The sequence below is a fragment of the Microcebus murinus genome, chromosome 1, assembly GCF_040939455.1.
Source record: "Microcebus murinus isolate Inina chromosome 1, M.murinus_Inina_mat1.0, whole genome shotgun sequence".
Taxonomy (NCBI): Eukaryota; Metazoa; Chordata; class Mammalia; order Primates; family Cheirogaleidae; genus Microcebus; species Microcebus murinus.
Window position 1 is genome coordinate 132021986 of NC_134104.1, and position 20389 is coordinate 132042374.

The following is a 20389-nucleotide window of genomic DNA, read 5'->3' on the forward strand; positions in this document are numbered from 1 at the left end:
TTCTTTGTGGATCATTAAGGTTTTAAGATTCATTCATGTTGTGTGGAATTGTAGTTTGTTCATTTTCTTTGCTTTATGAAGTATTCCATTTATATATATAATACATTTATCTATTCTACTACTGATGAATATTTAAATATAATGGTTTCTTTAAGCTCTTGATTCCAGGAGATGCCTGTTTCCTTTTCTATTCTCAGACTCTGTTACTTTCATTCATTTGAAGATTTGTTTAGCACATATATTTATTCCCTTGTGTGGAATGAAAAATATATAGCTAATTTGTTTATAATGCTTTGTAGACCAATAAATACTATCATTTTTCTCCTGTCTGTTGTACAACCACTTCTTACATTATTGATTTTTATTGTTTAAATGAGCTCTGAAGAAACTTGGGAAGTAGGATTCTTCAGCACCATTTGAGTTTTGCAGAGTAGTCACTGTGTTTTGGAATGTCTGATTTCATCATCTTGGTCTTCCTGCTCTGCCCAGTTTTGGGAATGGCTAGCTTATCATCGGGAGCCTAAGAATTGAGGTTTTAGTGGAGATGTGATAGTGATAACTTGGGGTGGGAAAAGTTAGAAGACAAGTTTACTTTTTCCATGAATGCTTGAGGAGAACTTATATACATTATGTGTATTAAAAGTATGTGTGCTTAAGCAACCATTTCGTCTTACCTCTGTGTTGATACAAGTTAGTTTTATTTTTTCTCTTACCAGTAGTGTAAGTCTTCCCAAACGGCTAGAAATGCTATCCCTCTGCCAGGAGATTTCAAGAAAATCTGAAGACAAAGTGTTTTATAGCAGTGCCTTCACATGGGCAGTACATCTTATTTCTTTAAAGTAGTCTGGACTTAAACCTTGAAATCAGGTCCCCAAAACAAAAACTTCATGAGTCAAATAGTTTATTAAATATTAATGTAATTATGAGAAATCTGGTAGAATACAAACTTTTTCTTAGATAAAGATAAAAATTGTATATGTTGAATTCGGAAGTACAATAGGTCCCTCTTATGTGTGGGGGGTATGTTTCAAGGGCCCCAGTGGGTGCCTGAAACCTCAGACAGTACCAGACATCATTGCCGACAATCAGCACACATTTCTATTTATGTCTTCCTCCCGTAAATTAATGTTTTTACCATCTTAACTAAGCACTTACCGCATTTCTTTTTCCTTATTTATCATTTCTTTCATTGAAAATTTGTTCTTAGATCTTAGTAACTTCAACATACATAAATTTTTCTTAAATCGGGTACTTTCACCTTTTCACTTAAAGGAAGGACTTTATGGCTTCTCTTTCACATACCCTAATTGCCACCATGGCTTGAGCTCTGGGACCTGCTATTAAGTAAAATAAGGGTTACTTGAACACAAGCTCCAGTGAATCTTGTGAGTCAACCCGATTAACTGAGGCTGCATAACTTAGAAGGCTATCAAGTGAATAGTGTGTGGGTAGCATATACAGTATAGATATACTGGACAAAGGGATGACTTACATCCTGGGTGGGATGGAGGAGGATGGCACAAGATTTCATCATGCTACTCAGAACAGTGCACAATTTAAGACTTATGAATTGTTTATTCCTGGAATTTTCAGTTTAATATTTTTTTACCACAGTTGGCCTTGGGTAACTGAAATCTTAGAAAATGAAATAACAGATGGGGAAGGGCACTACTGTAAAATGAAAATTAAAAATTTAGCATGTAACAGCGAATTTAAATATTTACAAAACTGTATGTATAGTTCAGTTTCCTTCTCTTGCTAAGCAAAACCTTACATTATAATTCACTTTTCATCATTTACATCATGAAACATTTTTACTTGTATTAATGTATTGGTAGTGGAATGTAGAAGAAAAAAACATTATGTAGACGATTTCTATACTCTTCCTCACTTTGCTGAAGTGATTGCATCCTTATTTGGCACTTGAGTTGAAAATGAAGCTCTTTACTACTACCCAGCAGGTCACTTTTAATTGCCCTTCCCTTGAACATTACAATACTGTGAACCATGAAAAGGCAAAATATCTTTATCTGAAATATTGCTCTTTCATTGACAATAGACTGAAAAAAAATACAACTATCATATACAAGTCTAATAAAAATGCTGCAGATGAAGTCTTGTGAAACTCCACTAGTGTAGTTTTGCAGGGATTCTTATAGCTTGCAAAATAAAAAAGGTTTGCCAAAATACCAAACTTGAAAAATCATATTCCTTTTAGAAAAAACATAAATATTTCTACAGATTAGAGTTTTTACCAGTTTTTGTCTGATTAACCACATTTTGTCATAATATAAAACAGATGAAAGGGAATGAAGTAGCCATTGAATTTACAGATGCAGAGAAATAGGAGTGAATGAGTTCATGCATTCTGTGAATAGGAACATATGGCCAGCAGTTACCTCTTAAAGTTCATCCTAAGATGAACAGGTGAACAGAAAGGAGAATAAATGAATATATATACACACACACAAACATTTACATGATCCCATGCCTTTCAGTACTGTAATTAGGTATAGGAATTCATTTACAATCTACTTACATAGAAAATCAGACCCCTATCAAATTGTAGCCTTTAAAGTTTCAAATTCACCTTTTTATAGGCTCTGACTTCCTTCACTCCCTCCTTTTTATCCTCTTCTTTCTCTTCTGCTTTCTTCCCTCCTTCTACCAAGATTTACTGGATACTTAAGATTAGTTCTGGGTGTTAGGAATACAGCTGTGAGCAAGCCTGTTTTCAGTGACTGTGATGAGACAGACTGTAATCAAATAAATGAATAAGAAAATATCAGATGTGCTCTGTAGATAATTATAACAGAAGGTTCTGCTGAAGAATCACTGGTATGTTCCCTTAGAATGGAGGGTTAGGGAAGGCCTCTCTCAGAAGGTGATTTAAGTAATGGCCTGAATGTCTTAGAAGGAATCATCATGTTACTATCTCTGGGAAGAACATTCTAGGCAGAGAAACCAACCAGTACAGAAGGCAAGAACCTGCTTTGCTCACAAGGTAACAGAAAGATAAGGTAACTAGAGTATGGTGAAAAGATGGTGAGCCTAGGAAGATGACCAGGAAGTAGGTCATGAAATGCTTTGTAGGCTACCCCCAAGTATGGATGAAAATAAAATAAGAATAAGAATGGTAGCAGGTACTGTTTATTGACTCACTTATTGTGTGCCAAATACTCTATGCACATTAGTGTATATTTGCTAATTCTCACAATTGTTTTAGTTTAATATTGTCACCCCCACTTTTCAGATGAGAATGCCAAGGCTCAGAGAGAACCCATTTGCTCAAGACCATGTTATCTATGAAGGGGAGAAAAAAATGGGATTTTTATTTGCTCTCTGGTCCAATGGGCTCCAAAAGCTATGCTCCCAGTTACTATGCTGTAAGCAATTTATATTGTTCTTAACTTCCCCCTCCTGACTCCTTCTTCCCTCCAAATAATGTCTTCTTCCATTATACTCGACCTAGGACATAACCAGAGAAGCTCATTGTATTCTATTAAAATTGCCTTCCAATCTTATTTATTTATTTATTTTTTTGAGACAGAGTCTCACTTTGTTGCCCAGGCTAGAGTGAGTGCCGTGGCGTCAGCCTGGCTCACAGCAACCTCAATCTCCGGGACTCAGCGATCCTACTGCCTCAGCCTCCCCAGTAGCTGGGACTACAGGCATGCGCCACCATGCCCGGCTAATTTTTTGTATATATATTTTTAGTTGGTCAATTAATTTATTTCTATTTTTGGTAATGACGGGGTCTCTCTCAGGCTGGTTTTGAACTCCTGACCTTGAGCAATCCGCCCGCCTCGGCCTCCCAAAGTGCTAGGATTACAGGCATGAGCCACCACGCCCAGCCTCCAATCTTATTTTTATTTTATTTTTCCTGTTTTGTACTTGACAATTTAAGTACAATATCTTTATTTGCAAAGAATATGAACTTAGAACACGACTAGGACATTATGAAACAACTTCCAAGTGACATCAGACCCAGGACAGTGATCCTACTTGATAATCATTAGTACTTTAGGGTAAGTTTGCCAGAGGAAACAAACCCACAAAATATTTTGGCCAGAATGATTTTCAAATGTTTTAGTTCCACTACAAATCAGTGGACACTTCCCAAAAATGAATACCAGATGAGTGTCAGGATTGATACAGTTTAGAAAACTTTATCAAGAGCTGATATTTAGTATTTTAAAAATATATTAGTATTATTATTATACTTGCCCTGAAGATTTTCAATCATCTGTAGTTTGGAAATTATTTGCAAACAACATATATGACCACCTTTTTTTTAGATACTTAGAAAAAATCATGTTATCTGATATTTGTCTCTAGGTATATAGCTGTGAAATCATCAGTATTAAAATACAATAAATAGTTATATGGTTTCAAATGGGACTATATAGCAGTAATGCAAAGGCTCATTTTGATTTCAGTAACTTTTCAAAATGTTGCCATTTGATTCAGCACAAGACCTTTATTTAGTGGTTGTGACACTCAAAGACCCAGGATAAGCCCATGGCCTTGATCTGATGCCTATTTGGACACCAAACTAGAGATGTGGTTAAGCCCAGTGAGAGTACAACCACAGCTAGGCCACACTTGACATACCTCAAGCTTTATGGGTCAAAGGCTGTCTGAGAGGGGAGGGTACATGGCAGCTTCAGGTGCAGATTGGATGCTTCTTTTAAAAAGTGAGTGACAGGCCAATTTGCCTGGAAGATATTGGATATTGGCATGTAAATGGTTTGTACTTACTTAGAATCAAATTAACAAAAAATTATTTTATAAAATTATGCAAAGATTTTTTAAAGCCTAATAAAACTAAAATTCATTTGATTTCTTGGACAACTATAATTATTTTTGCACTGTTATTGTTTAACTTGCACTTTGTAATACTTGATCTAAGTGTTCCTAGAAACACCCTTGTAGGCAGAATTTCATGGACATTGCAGTGATTGTCAAAAGCAGATGAAAATTTTACATCTTTCCAACATTTTCAGTTTCACTTTTCCATTCTTTTGGCAAGGCTTTGTTTTTAAATCCAACCTTGTGGTTTGTTTACTTTGTAAATTTTCAATGTCAAATGATGTAACACTAGTGAAAAACTACTTGTTGGCTCTGAATACACATATTTGGCTTTTCATGGAATAACATTGCAGCTTCATAACAGAACTCTGTCATCAGCAGATTAAATCCTTAGAGTGATTATATGCATTGAATGCCATTGTAAGATAATGACTTTTAAAACAAAGAGAACATAAATTCGGGACATTCTCCAATGTCTTGAAGAGTTTTTGCTAGGTTTTCCTCTTGGATTTTTATGGTTTCAGGTCTTAGATTTTAGTCTTTGATTCATCTTGAGTTAATTTTTGTTTGTGGTAAGAGATAGGGATCTGGTTTTATTCATCTGACTATGGCTATCCAGTTTTCCCAGCAGCATTTATTGAATAGTGCATTCTTTCCCCAGTATATGCTGTTGCCATCTTTGTTGAAGACCAGTTGGTTACAGGTATGTGGTTTTATTTCTGGGTTCTCTATTCTGTTCCACTGATCTTTCTGTTTACTTTTATGCCAGTACCATACTGTTTTGGTTATTCTAGCCTTGTAGTATATTTTGAAGTCAGGTAATGTGATGCCTCCAGTTTTTTTCTTTTTGCTTATGATTGCTTTGGCTATTTGGGCTCACTTTTGGTTCCATATGAATTTTAGAATTGTGTTTTCTACTCCTGTGAAAAATGACATTGGTATTTTCATAGAAATTGCATTGAATGTGTACATCACTTCGGTCAGTATGGTCATTTTAATAATATTGATTCTTCTGATCCATGATCATGGAATGCTTTTTCATTTGCATTGCCTGCAGTTTCTTTCATCAATATTTTGTAGTTCTTGTAGAGATCTTTCACCACTTTGATTAAGTTTATTACTAGGAGGCCGGGCGCGGTGGCTCACGCCTGTAATCCTGGCACTCTGGGAGGCCGAGGCAGGTGGATTGCTTGAAGTCAGGAGTTCAAAACCAGCCTGAGCAAGAGCGAAACCCCGTCTCTACTATAAATAGAAAGAAATTAATTGGCCAACTAATATATATAGAGAGAGAAAAAATTAGCCGGGCATGGTGGTGCATGCCTGTAGTCCCACCTACTCGGGAGGCTGAGGCAGGAGGATTGCTTGAGCCCAGGAGTTTGAGGTTGCTGTGAGCTGGGCTGATGCTACGGCACTCACTCTAGCCTGGGCAACAAAGCGAGACTCTGTCTCAAAAAAAAAATTTATTACTAGGTTTTTTCGTTTGTTTTTTTGGGGAGAGGGAGTTGTTTTGTTTTTGTTTTTGCAGCTGTTGTAGTGGGATTGAGCTCTTGATTTGGTTCTCAGCTTGGTCATTGTTGGTGTATAGAAATGTATAGATTTTTGTACATTGATTTTATAACCTGGGACTGCTGGGTTCACTTACCAAATCTAGGAGCCTTTTGGAGGAGTCCTTAGGGTTTTCTAGGTGTAAGATCATATTATCAGCAAACAGAAATAATTTGACTTCCTCTTTTCCAATGTGTATGTCCTTTATTACTTTCTCTTGCCTGATTGCTCTGGCTAGTACCTCCAGTACTGTGCTAAATAGAAGCAGTGAAAGTGGGCACCCTTATCTTGTTCCAGTTCTTAGGGAGAATGCTTTCAACTTTCCCCCATTTAGTGTGATGTTGGCTGTGGGTATGTCATATATGGCTTTTATTATTTTGATATAATATTAAAATAATATTATTTTATTATTATTTTGGTATACTCTTTCTGTGCTGAGTTTTTTAAGGGATTGAAGGGATTAAGGGATTGAAGTTATTATGAAGGGATGATGGATTTTATTGAATGTTTGTTCAACATCTGTTGAGGTGATCATATGATTTTTGACTAAATGCAAGAAAAACAAAAATAGACAAATAGGACTTAATTAAACTAAAAAGCTTTTGCACAGCAAAAGAAATAGCCAAAAAGAGTAAATAGACAACCTACAGTATGGGAGAAAATATTCTCAAACTATGTGTCTAACAAAGGACTAATATCCAGAATTTACAAGGAACTCAAACAACTTAGCAATAAAAATACCAACCCCTTTAAAAAGTGGGCAGATACATGAATAGTCATTTTTTCAAAAGACGATATACCAATGACCAAAAAACGTATGAAAAAATGCTCATTACCACTAATCATTAGATAAATGAAAATTAAAACCATAATGAGATACAATCTTATTCCAGTTAAAGTGGCCTTTATTTTAAAAATCAAAAAACAATAGATGTTGGCATGGATGCAGTGAAAAGGGAACACTTATATGTTATTGGTGGACATGTAAATTAGTACAACCTCTAGAAGATCAGTATGGATATTTCTCAGAGAACTAAAAGTATATCTACCATTTGATCCTGCCATCTTACTACTGGATATCTACCCAAAGGAAAAGAAATTATTATATACCTGCACTTGTATGTTCATGGCAGCACAATTCACAGTCACAAATATAGGGAATCAACCAAAATGCCTATCAACCGATGAGTGGATAAAGAGAACATGGTGTGTTTATATGCCATGGAGCACTACACAGCTGTAAGAAAGAGCTAATGTCTTTTATAGCAACCTGTTTGGAACTGGAGATTATTATCCTAAGTGAAGTAACTCAGGAACAGAAAATGTCACATGTTCTCACTTATAAGTGGGAGCTAAACTATAGCTACACAAGGACACACAGAGTGGTATATTGGACATTGGAAACTCAAAAGCGGGGAGGCTGGGAATAGGGTCAGAGAAGAAAAATTACCTGTGGGTACAATGTACACTATTTGGATGATGGGAACACTAAAAGTCCAGACTTCTCGATATATACATGTAATGAAATTCAACTTGTACCTCCTAATTCTATTAAAATTTTAAAAAGGAAAAGAAGGGCCTGGTGCAATGGCTCATGCCTATAATCCTAGCACTCTGGGAGGCCAAGGCAGGTGGATCGTTTGAACTCAGGAGTTCAAGACCAGCTTGAGCAAGAGCGAGACCCCATCTCTACGTAAAAATAGAAAGAAATTAATTGACTAAAAATGTATAGAAAAAATTAGCTGGGCATTGTGGCACATGCCTGTAGTCCCAGCTACTTGGGAGGCTGAGTCAGGAGGATCACCTGAGCCCAGGAGTTTATGGTTGATGTGATCCAGGCTGATGTCCCGGCACTCTAGCCCGGGCAACAGAGTGAGACTCTGTCTCAAAAAAAAAAAGGAAAAGAAGAAGTAACAAAAAGCACTTTCTGCTTCCATCCAAGAGGAAGAATCAACCATGTGAGTAAATAAAAACTAGGCCATTGCTACATCTGTCATTATTGTTTCTCTTTGTTTCTCTTCCTTCCTGCCTTCTTCCCAATGTCATCTCATTTTCTCTGCAGTCATGAGCAAGAAATGTATGCAGAGTACAAATGACTGTAATCTAGAACAGAACCCCCTACCTTCATTCCCTAGACACTTTTCCTTTGACATTACTTTCTAAGAGCATGGTGTTGGATTACACACACACATACACAGAATAATAAATTTGTTTATTCATAAACTCAGTAGTAATGAGATTCTGCAAGTTGGAATATCATATAATGAGAACATCTATATTGGTGCTTATTGAACATTGGCTTGCTATATGACTACAGTAAGATTTCATGCCTATATTTTGATCTATTCCTTTAACCCTCCATCCATACTTAGCTCTACAACATGACATCCATTCATCAAAAATAAATGTCCAGATCAATGGAGTGTTTCTGTAACAGGTAGTAGTCACCTTAGACTTACTAGTCATAGCCCACAAACTCTTATCATCATTCTTTATCAGATAACCCAATTGTTTCTACATTAGCAGAGATTGAGAGCTGTGAGTTCATTTTTCTTGTTATTTGATGAATATACTGCTTGGGTGACTATTAGAAATATAGCATTTGGAATTGTGTAAGTGATGGATTAAGACTTTCAACTGTTTTTCTAAATTCTGTTTTATGAGTTTATATGTGGCAGCCCCATATATTTTTGTTGAAGTCAGCATTTTTTTTTTACAATTTAAAAAGCATGATTTTTATGTTTCATATAATCACCAACTGTAGCATTTAAATATTTGTCAATATAGGTCTGTCTGTGGTTAATACTTCTATGGCAACAGAGAAGTTGCTGATAAATTTCTTTCACTTTTCTGTACTGTCAAATTATATTATACAGTTGCAGGTATAGTGAATACAGGAATATCTGAGATATAAGTAGTTACCACAGTCCATTTCTCACTACTGTATTCAGTTCAACCACTTTGTTAGGATTATGAAATCTGGCTTTGACTTTGACTCAGGTGTGAAGATGTTTTTCTGATGCTGAAACAGTGTGGGACAAAGCTAGGACTTTGTCAATTGACAGTTGAGACTGCTATAGTCAGTGCATTTTAAAAAAAAATACATTGCAGCATCTGTTTGCTATACAATATTTTTGGGTTTGCTTTCATTTTAAGATTTTACAGATGAGAAGTCACATGTAATAGTATAATGTGGTGGACTAATCTAGGTTAGAATTCTAAATCTGTCTCTTGGGTTGATCAAGGCATCTAACCCTCTTTGTGTTGTTATTATTTTTTTTAATGCTGGTGATGTACCTGCCTCACTGAGTTGTAAGAATGAAATAAGGTTATATAAAACAACTAACACAGTGCCTAGTGCTTTCCTTTAGTCTTGAAGTCCCAGAGCATATTAGTGGCAGAGCATGAATCAAAAAGTCAGCTCTTCTGACATGGAGAAGTGCTTTTTCAACCACAGCACATTGTCTGTTAATTCTGGTTAGCAGGGGGTCTGGGTTCTGGTAAACGGTTATGTGGAGTTACTTTTTTCAAGTAATTTTCCCCTATAAAATTCTGTTAGGGACTTTCCTCAGGAACTCTAAAAAGTTAGTAAGAGCCAGGTGAAAAGAGAGTGGAGGAGTAGAGAGATGTCCAGGCTGGGTGATTGATAATGGGCCATCCACTGAAATGGTAAGCATGAGAGGAAGAAGAACAGGTCTGAGTGAGACTTGGGCAAGTTCATTCATCACGATCTTTAACGTTTTCTTTAGGGCTTTGGTTTTTTGTGTTTTTTGTTGTTTGTTGAGACAGGGTCTCTGTCTCCCTGGCTATAGTGCAGTAGTGTCATCATAGCTCACTGGAAGCACTCAAACACCTGGGCTCACATAATCCTCCCGTCTCAGCCTCTGGAGTAGCTGGGACTACAGGCACACACTGTGGTCTGTTTTATGTTTTTTGTTGATATGGGGTCGGGTCTCATTCTTGCTCAGGCTGGTCTCAAACTCCTGACCTCAGTCAGTCCTCCTACTTCAGCTTCCCCAAAGTGCTAGAATTACAAGCATGAGTCACCAAACCCTGCCTTTACATTTTATTTAGTTTTGACCTTTATTTTGAGAATTTTGTACTTGTAATATCTATTTTTGGACATTCATATATTTGCATACTTCTCCTTTTTGAGACAACTGTTTATCCCCAATGCAAATCTAGATCAAAATGAAAAAAATTCCATGGCAATGCAGTCTCCAATGCCATAAATTGGCCACACAAAAAACATTGATTTTTCCATTGAGTTTTCCTTAACGAAGCCCAGGTTAATCTTAGCGTCTTCTAATGATTCTTCTCTCAATGAAGAGCTCCTCTGTAAGGATCTAAATATATGTTTGTTAAAAAATGAATAAATAAAAAAAAAATAACCTGAGTATAAAATAGGTCACTTAAAAGTGCTATGATTTCACATTGACTGCCTAGAAGGCAGAACCACAACATAAAAGACAGTGGTTAGACAGTCTTTCCACTTTGTATAGATTTGGTAAAGAATTTCCCAGTTCCCTTCTAAAATTTTTCTCTTGCTGCCTTCCTATTTTGATTCCTCTTTTTGGTTTCTTCCTTCTCTGTGGAAATAATGCAGCATACTGGATAGAGCAGGTTAGGCCAACCTAAGTTCAGAGTCTGACTGTCACATACCACTTGTGTGACCTCAGACCGACAGGGAAATGGAGACTTGGTCAGAGGAATAAACCTATCTGTAAAACGGCAAGAATAATACCTACTTTATTAAGATTATTGGAAGAAATGAGAAGACAGATTAAAAGACCTCAATAAATAGAAGTTTTTAGTATTGTTGTTAAGCATACAGTTCTAACTGTAGGGACTAATAAGACATAATAAAGCTCAAATAAATAAATTGGGTGATTTATGAGTTGCTAAGGTGAAAGGTTTTGGTTAAAAAGATTGAAACTAACGATCAAAATGAGTTTTCTAAAAGATAGTTCATGGGGTTATCCCTGCTTACCTTGTCTTCTGTGAGGATGATAATTGAGATGACTGTGAGGAAGATGGAATGAGGAAACAGTTCTGCCAACTTAAAGAAAATCTGTATGCCCAGAGGCATTCATGTCCAGCCTTATTGGAGAAAGTGCTTTTAAATTCAGCCAGCAGTTCTTGAGACTTCCCTGGTGATGAATTGCTTGCTAAACTGTGCCACAGAGTATTCAATTTAATTCACTTATCTTTCTTGGCATAGCTTCTTTACAAAGTTAGTGTCCTCTTGAGAGGAATGGGGGTGGGGGACGGGCAGAAAGAGAGTCAGCAGGAAAGCCCACTCGAAATCTTAAAGCAACCATATTTCGTGATATTTTTAATTCATAGGCTATTTTCTTCTCCAATTCCCCAACTATTTTGCAGACTTTTTTTTTTTTTCTTTCAGCTTCACATGTTAAAGATATTCTCCAAAGGATGTCACTATGGTGATATATTCTCTCTTTTTCTCTGGAGAGCCCTGACTTCTGAATGGCCTGACAAAGAAGGCCACTATGCAAGTTGGCATCAACCTTCATACCCTACTTCCCTTCTTCTCTCCAGGAGCCCTTATCTAAAACTAACCTGTCACATTTTTTCCTGTGTTTTTTTCCGGAAAGAAGTTGAAGATTCAGGTGAGATCTGAGACAACCTGGCTCTGGTTCTGTGACCTTAACTAGGATCTCAGTGTCCACAAATGTAAAATGACATCTTGATTAATCGGAGTGTTCTTCTTGAAAAATTTTAAGCTTTTAATTGTGAAAATTAGCAAACATACACAAAAGTTAAGAGTTAAACCTCCATGTACCCTTCACTCTTCTTCTACTATTGTCAACATTTGCTATATTACTTCATCTATCTCCTCTGTACTCCTCCTTCTACTTTTTATGGTTTTTGTTTTGAAGGGAGTGTAGTATTTTAGAGAAAATCTCAGTCTTCACACCAGTTTACTCCTAACCTTCATTATATATCTCAAATAAAACCTAAAAATTTGAAGGCTTTAGCCTCTGCCTCCCCTCATCCCTGCTGGAAATAATTACCAGTAATATGGGAAATACAAAAAAAATCTATTTTCCAAAGATTTCTGATTGTATAATAATACCATTCCAACAATTTTTCATGTGAAGTTTGTGGAACCCCTAATAGATATTGAAACCTTCTGAAATTAAATGCAGATTTTTGCTCGTATGTGTAGTTGTACTTTTTTTTTATGGTGGTAGGGGTGGATGATGTTATTTCTTAAAGTTTTGAAGGAGTTCCTAGCCCAGAGATCCTGATGCTGAGTAAGGAGTATTCTGGGGCCTGCATAAAATCAAAGTACATATGTAGAAGATGATATAACCTTGATAAATAATCTATAAAAATACACTAGCACTCATGTTAGTATCTGTGTAGCATAAAACTGAGCTAATTCTGTTACCAATTCTGTATTTAGTAAAAGCAAAGCCATTGAGAAATGGACTAAATAAATGTTTTTTTTTGTTTTTTTGTTTTTTTTTTTATTTTTTTTTCCAAGTCAGAAAACCTTGAGATAAATAAATGTTTTACACATTTTTTGGAAGAGAATAAAATTCATTCATTTGGAGCTAGATATGATATATTTGTGTCCTCAAGATCAAGTTATCAGTCTCTTACAGTGTCTATAAAGAAATAAAGCTTTTCTCCTTTTTTGTGTTAGTGAAATATTTTCAAAGGAAGATCATTTAGTATTGAGCTGAGTTACTTTATTTGTTTGAAAAATGGATACAGTTTATCTGGAAAATCATCAACTCTGGGTTATACCAAGCACCTAAACCTTTTAAATTAAAACATAAGGCTTCTACCATGGTCCTGCAGTAGTTTTTCCCAGTGGAGAATTTAATGTGTTTAAAGCTGGTAAGTGTGCCAGAGCAGGATAAAGCTTTAGATTTGTTGAAGTATATGACTCTGATGGCTGGCTCTTGGAGTTCATACATCTTTATGCAAAGATATATAGAACCTGAATTAGAAGTGTACTTTTACCAGTTTAACATGAGAGTTGGAAATTGGAAGCAGAATTTTGATAACAATGAAAGCTGCTCACTGAAGCAGCTCTGAGCCTGGGCCTCATGGGCTATAAGCAAGAGCCACAATTCACAAAAAAACTTCCAGTATTTTGCTGATACTGTAGTCTCATTTTATTTTCTTTCAGAAGTATACTTGTTACTTGGAGTATTGCCTGTCAGTTTTTGTTCTTTTGCTTTACCTGGAGGGAATATCAAACATGAACATGTGAACAGGGTTGTATTAGCCTTTATGACTTGCTATAAATAATGCTATCAGAAATCACTAATGGTTTTTACATGGCTCAAAGAGGAGCCCTTGTATTTGGAATAATGCTTAATTTCTACATTTGTAGGAAGTTATTAAATCTGAGTAGCCACAGTAACCAAAGTAGATTAATGATTATTACACCATGGTGAATTTGGTTCTTATCTTACTTAATAATTAAAGAAGATCATTCTGATGGCATTATTGGGCTATACTTCTGATCATTGGCTTTATTTTCTCAGCAGTACTGGAAAGTGGATTGTGCTGTCTCATCTCTTTCAGGCACATTGCCTTGGTATGACTGTAGGTAGAAGACTGTGAAAAGATCAGGAAGGTATGCATCTATAACACGTTCAAGCATTCAACACATCATTAAAGCAGTAAAACCAGCATTGAGCAGGGAATTACATAGTTAACTGTTAGAAAACAGGTATTGGATTCCAGAGTGAAAGATTTCTGTGGCTGCGATACAGTGCCGAACCAAAATCAGTGTAGTTTACAGGCATACACAAAGCAATCCAGTATACACAGATAGAACATAAGAACCCCTTTGAGTAGAAATTTCTAAAAGTAGCCTTCTGGCTACTCTGTTATTAACATGCTCTTAGATAGAAGATGAAAAGACAATATGTGAAATCTATTTCCCAGATACTTTCCATCAAACTGTATAAAGCAACTGAGAAAATGGATGCGGTAACTATTTCTTTATTTTTCATGCTTTTTACTATTACTGATGTGTGTTCCTAGGGCTGCTTAGCAAGTTACACAAACTTGATGGCTTGAAACAAAAGAAATTTATTTTCTCACAGTTCCAGAGACTAGAAGTCTGAAGTCAGGGTGTCAGGATGCCACCCATGGTCCACCTGAAGGCTCTGGAAAAGAATCCAGAGGCAAACACTCTCCTGTCTTGTGGTGGCTTCCCATAGTCCTTAGGATTCCTTGGCTTATAGTTGTATCACTCCAATCTCCATCTCTGTTGTCACATGGCCTTCTTCCCTGTATATGTCTGTGTTTCAGTGTCCAAACACACTTCTCCTTTCTCTTATAAAGGCATCAGTTATTGGATTTAGGGCCCTCCCTAATCTAGTATCACCTCATCTTAATTATCCTATTTTCAAATAAGATCACATTTACAGGTTCCAGGGGTTGAACATATCTTTTTGAGGGACATATCTTTTTGAAGGACACCATTCAACCCAGTATAGAGGCCATGATCAGAAATAAGTAGGAGAATGAGTTTTCAGTGTAGATTTAGAGATACGGCTTTATTTCTTTTTGGTTATAAAATTGTTGCAGATTTAAAAAGTATATGTCTTCTCTGAAAATGGGAACTTTTTTTAAGTGAAAGATGATTCTACTTTGTGTAGAATATTTTGTTTGGTTAGATATTTTTTCTCTTTACAGCATTTAAACAACAGTTGTAACCATTAGGCTATGATTTCTTATTTTTCCTTTTCTTTATTTTGCATTGCTCACATACTTGACAGAGTTCCAGCATTTATGTTTCAAGAGAGTAAAGATTGAGTGAGAGAGGACTTAGCTGTAAAGGCTAATGTTTAGTGTACTCATAAAGTAATGAGGCGTGTGTTTTATGACTGTCCTAATAAAGCTTTTAGTTTATTATGGGGATTAAAGTTGAATAATATGAAGTGTATAGTACTTTCAGTTTTTCTTTCCTACTAGTTTTACCTAACTTGCAAGAACCCTATGAAGTTAGTTAGAATATGGTATCATTTCCTGTTAAAAGGTGAAATACTGAAGTATATGTAGAGATAGTATGAATCCTGGCCAAAATACCAACATCAGGTGTCCCCTACTCTGAAGGCATTTACAACTGAGTGCAGAATGCAGACAAGTAATAAGCAATTATGTATAATGCAATGTGAGTGGTAGAGATATCTGTAGGAGTACTTTTGTACCAAGTAGTGGGGTTGACAAAAAAGGGAAAATTCTTGAAGAAAAGCACTTAGAGAACCAACAAAGACCATTCCTTTCTTCCTTTTTCCCCTTTTTTCTTTCCCTTTCCTCCCCTCCCTGAACTAGGTTGTAGTTTATAAAAATTTAAAAAAAAAATTTTTTTTTTGAGACTGGGTCTCACTCTCTGTTGCTTGGGCTAGAATGCAGTGCTGTCATCATAGCTCACTGCAACCTCAAATGCCTGGGCTTTAACAATCCTCCCGCCTCAGCTCCCAAAGAGCTACAATTACAGGCATTAGCTACTGCACCTGGCCTAGTATGTAAATTTTTAAAAGTTCATTGAACATACTAAAAAGGAGAATTATGACTGCAATGTGTTCTGAAAGATCAAGTGCAAATATTTTATAACACAGTGCAAAAATATTAGGAAAGGGCAAGACAACATCTGTTCTAGGTCTAGGGAAACCCAGGAATCAGGTAGTACACTGTTCCCCTTCATTTGAGGCTGTGGATGGAACCCTCTCTGCACATAAACTACACATGGTAGTGAAGGTCAGCTAGGTCCAGAGCAGTTTGGCTCATGAAGGGGAAGTCACCTGGGGTTGGGAGGATTAGATCCTATAGAGAGTTGCAGTCTCCAACCCCAGGGTGGCAGACAAGTATCGGTCTGTGGCCTGTTTAAAAAAAAAAAAAAAAAAGGGCTGCATGGCAGAAGGTGAGCAGCTTCATCTGTATTTACAGCCACTCCCCATCCCTGGCATCACCACATAACCTGCACCTCCTGTCAGATCAGTGGTGGCGTTAGATTCTCATAGGAGCACAGAACCCTATTGTAAACCGTGCATGCGAGGGATGTAGGTTGTGCGCTGGATATGAGAACCTAATACCTGATGATCTGAGGCTGTGGTGCTAGTGCTGGGGAGCGACTGCAAATACAGATTACCGTTAGCAGATGTTTGACTGCACAATAAATGTAACTCACTTAAATCATCCCAAAAGCAGAGGTCTGTGGAAAAATTGTCTTTCATGAAATCAGCCTCTGGTGCCAGAAAGGTTGGGGACCACTGTGTAGGGGTCTAGAGGCCTGGGCTGTGGATGCTTCCAAATCTGCTGGTCTTTGTTTCAGGCTTCTGGACCTTGGGGAGAAAGGCAAACCTTCTTTTTTATGGCTGGTCCTTTGGCTCTTGCATGATGGTGAATAAAATGAAGCTCCACTCCTGTTCTCTTTTTTGGAGATATCATGATAATTTCAGGTCTCACCAACATGTGTGTTTGTTATTGATGAGTTCCCAAAGGGATTTGAGAGGTTTTGGATATTGAGATCAAATTTATATTTGTTAAATTAAACATTTTAATTTCTCAATATTAGAACTTTTGAAGTACTCCAGTAGTTTCTTATTCTATAATGATGTATCAAACCCATACTAAAAATGCCCTACTTGTCTACTTGATAGCAGTATCATCTTAGGCAAGCTACTTAAATTCTCTGTGGCTCATTTCCTTCAATTAGAAGATTGAGATTGAGGGCGTGAAAATTAAGTACTTAGTGCAGTTCTTGTTACCTTCTAAGGGTTCAGTGAATGTTAACTGTTGTTAGAATTATTATGCATAATGATTTGGTCAGTTTATAAAATCTTTGACACATTTTTGTTAGCCATGCAATCTTAAAATGAATAGTTATAATTGGAGCCAAAGTGAAATCAAGTTTGCTTTTCTACAATGTACATATGTATAGAGAAGAGTTAATTGTACAGACTGGTCATACAATTAGCTCTGTGATAATTAAGATTGTTGTGCAAGCAGCACGTTTAAATGATGGTATGGACCCCGTACATAACCAACCTGTGTTCAAGGAAGTGGTGGCAAGCTTCCCGGAGATGGTGCAGTATTATTTACCAATTATTATAATCACATATCCAATTATAATAAATAGGATGTAACAGTTTATGTAAATGTTGACCTTAGTTGATGAAATGTATTATCATTATTGATAATTTTCACTATCTTAGAACTTATTGGCTGTGTTTTTAAAGAAAAAATTTTTGTCCATGTTACAAATACTCTTGCCTGATAAAGGAGCTTACTTGTATATGAGATCATTTTGAACACATAAAATTACATTTTGTAGTAGTGGCAGCAGCACGACTGTGTTGGTTTCAGAGAGTTTTCAAAGGCACAGTGCTCTTCTCAGCTGATGTTTCTTGCTAGACATTTTTGTAAAGCTAAAAATTTGAACCACTCTTTGTGAAATTAGAGGTAGGCTGTTAGTAGAATTCCTGCTGGTTCATAGAACAGTAAATTCTGTTTCCAGTAAGTAAAGAATGCACACTTTGTTAAAGCACCTGACACGGTGCCTGGTATACTGCAAGTGGTAAATAAATGTGAATTGCTTCCCTCATTTGAGCATTCTGAAACATATGGCATGCCATTTCTATGAAGAGGAGGCCATGGGAACATTTGAAAATGGGGAGGTCAATACATTAACTATCAAGGGAAGTACGCAAGCACAACTTAATCCTCAACTTCTGAAGTTTATTAGTTAGATGTTATTTTACAAGCTAAATTTCATAGTGTGGATTTCATTTTCTCATGTTTGGCAAAACAAAGCTATGGGTTAAATGAGTGTTAGTAGCTCAAGCAATAGTGTTTTACCCATTTTTAAAAAAGTACATCTAGGTCTACATGCCAAATTGGCAGGTTAATTCAATCATCCACCTCATTATGTTATGATTAAAGCTGATTTAAAGGTATCTGTTCTTAGAAATTATGATTGTTTTATAAATTTAAAAAAATAGTCCCATAGGGATTCGGCAGTCAATCCTGGAAAGAAAAGAACTAACCTTATACCATAAATTTGGTTTTGTTTGTGTTCTAAACCTGAAATGTTTTTATTTAACCAAACTAATAATAAAACAACAGAAGCAAAAACCCAAATACTTGTATTTCACCAAGCAGATTGGCAAAGATTACAAAAATAAAGCCCAACTTGTAAAGGATTTGGAGATATAGGCAGCATCACACACTGTTGGTGAAACTGTAAACTGGTATAATCTTTCTAGCTGGCAATTGATCAGTAAATATCCTAAGACTCTGAAATTATGAAGGAAATAATTGGACAACAATGCAAAGGCAGTTGTCCATGGCTAATCATGCAGCATTTTGTGTAATAGCAGCCTAAATTTCTAGTAGTGAGAGCTTAGTGAAGTAAATTATGGTATATCTATTCAAAATAATTAATAGACAACCATTAAAATGTTAGTATGGACATACATATAAACATGGAAAGATTTGCATAATGTTAAGTGGAGGAGGGAGGTGGTTATACAACTATCTGTTATTTAAGCAAAGAAAAAATTTCAGAAGGAAAAACATGAAACAAGTTATTTCAAGACAACTTTCCTCCGTCTCCTCTTAGCTATATTTTCTAAAGTTTCCTTTTTGGACATTTACTATTGTTACTACATTTTTTTCCCCCAAGAAAAGGGAGCCATGTTAAAATAGCATCAGGTTCTGTCCTAGTCCAGTGGGAAAGGAAAATTGCATTTAAGAAAGGTTTTCCATAGGAAATTTATTTTAGCAATACCTACAGAACATTTTGGGGGTACCTGGTTCTGCCATCCTGCTAAATTAAACTTTACAGTTTTGCTATGTAATCCTAAACTTTCCGGAGGATTAAAGAATGTGCCTCAAGTCAAGACTGCCCTTATGAATGCATGAAATAGGAAACCACCCACCAGGTGTAATTTAAGGGAGTCTGCTCTCCAAATCTTCCTCAACCCCTGCTTACCCTGCCATAGGGCTTGATTTAGAACCATTAAAAGTATATTCTTTAGATTAGGTCTTTTCTTCCTGTGTGTGTAGGGTGGTGGTTAAATGAAAGGTTAGTAAGGGGTGATATGTCAAATCACTGACTGTGTGTGTGTGGGTTAGTTCTTCTGCTTAATATACTCCATGGGGTGGAGATTTTGAAGCCGAAAGCAACTCATGTGAAGGACCTGAGAAAATAGAAATACTGGGGTTAAGTACATAGGGAAAGGTGAGTGAAGAATTTTCTCTCCATTTTGCTTTCTTCTGTGTTATGTGAAAATTATTTACCAAATAATTAGATGAAGGAAATACATACGTATGATAGCAATTTTCAAATCATGAGTAGAAAGAGTGCCAGGTACAGGTTTCATTGTTAGTTATGTCTGTTAAATATCTGTTGCCAACTGACTTAGATTAGGCTTAAGCAAATTTGTAAACCAAGCATCTGAGATATCATCTAGCACCTGCTTCAGCATCTCAGATCTTTCCCTCTGTTCTGGTTTTTAACAATCCTGAAAAAAAAACATTGTATGATCCTGTTGCTCTGATTTAGATTGACATTTTCAAAACTCTTACTCTACTTTGATCTTTCTGTGCATTTTGCACCATGGAGGACTTATTCTTTCTTAAAACTGTTTCTTTCCATGATGTGGTTGTTTCTTTCCATGATGTGGTTGTTTCTTTTGTCCTCCTCTTTATCCAACCACTTCCTCTTTGACTCCTGAGTTGGTTACTCTTCAATTCCCTAATTGGGCATTCACCAAAGCTAAGCTATTGGCCTTTTGCTGTTCATACCTTCTTCCCTTTGATGAAGGGCTTTTCTACAACAACTTCAACAATTACCTCTCAACTTTGGCTCAAATCTTTATCTCCATTTTTGTGTCTTTCCACCCCAATCTCTTACAAGAACTTCCTTCTTGGGAATATCTCAGTATTGGACTTAGCATGCTCGAAATTGAAATCTTCTTTCTCCTTTCAAAAGCTCCTGTTTGCTTTATTATCTATCATGATTGTCTCTTTCCCT

At 36.3% G+C, this 20389-nt stretch overlaps 1 protein-coding gene across 1 annotated transcript in view; it reads left to right on the top strand.

Annotated features, from left to right (window-relative positions):
- LOC105860521 (ubiquitin-conjugating enzyme E2 E2) overlaps window positions 1-20389 on the top strand; it is a 333688-nt gene that overhangs the window by 148961 nt on the left and 164338 nt on the right. The gene's annotated exons all lie outside the window — the stretch shown is intronic.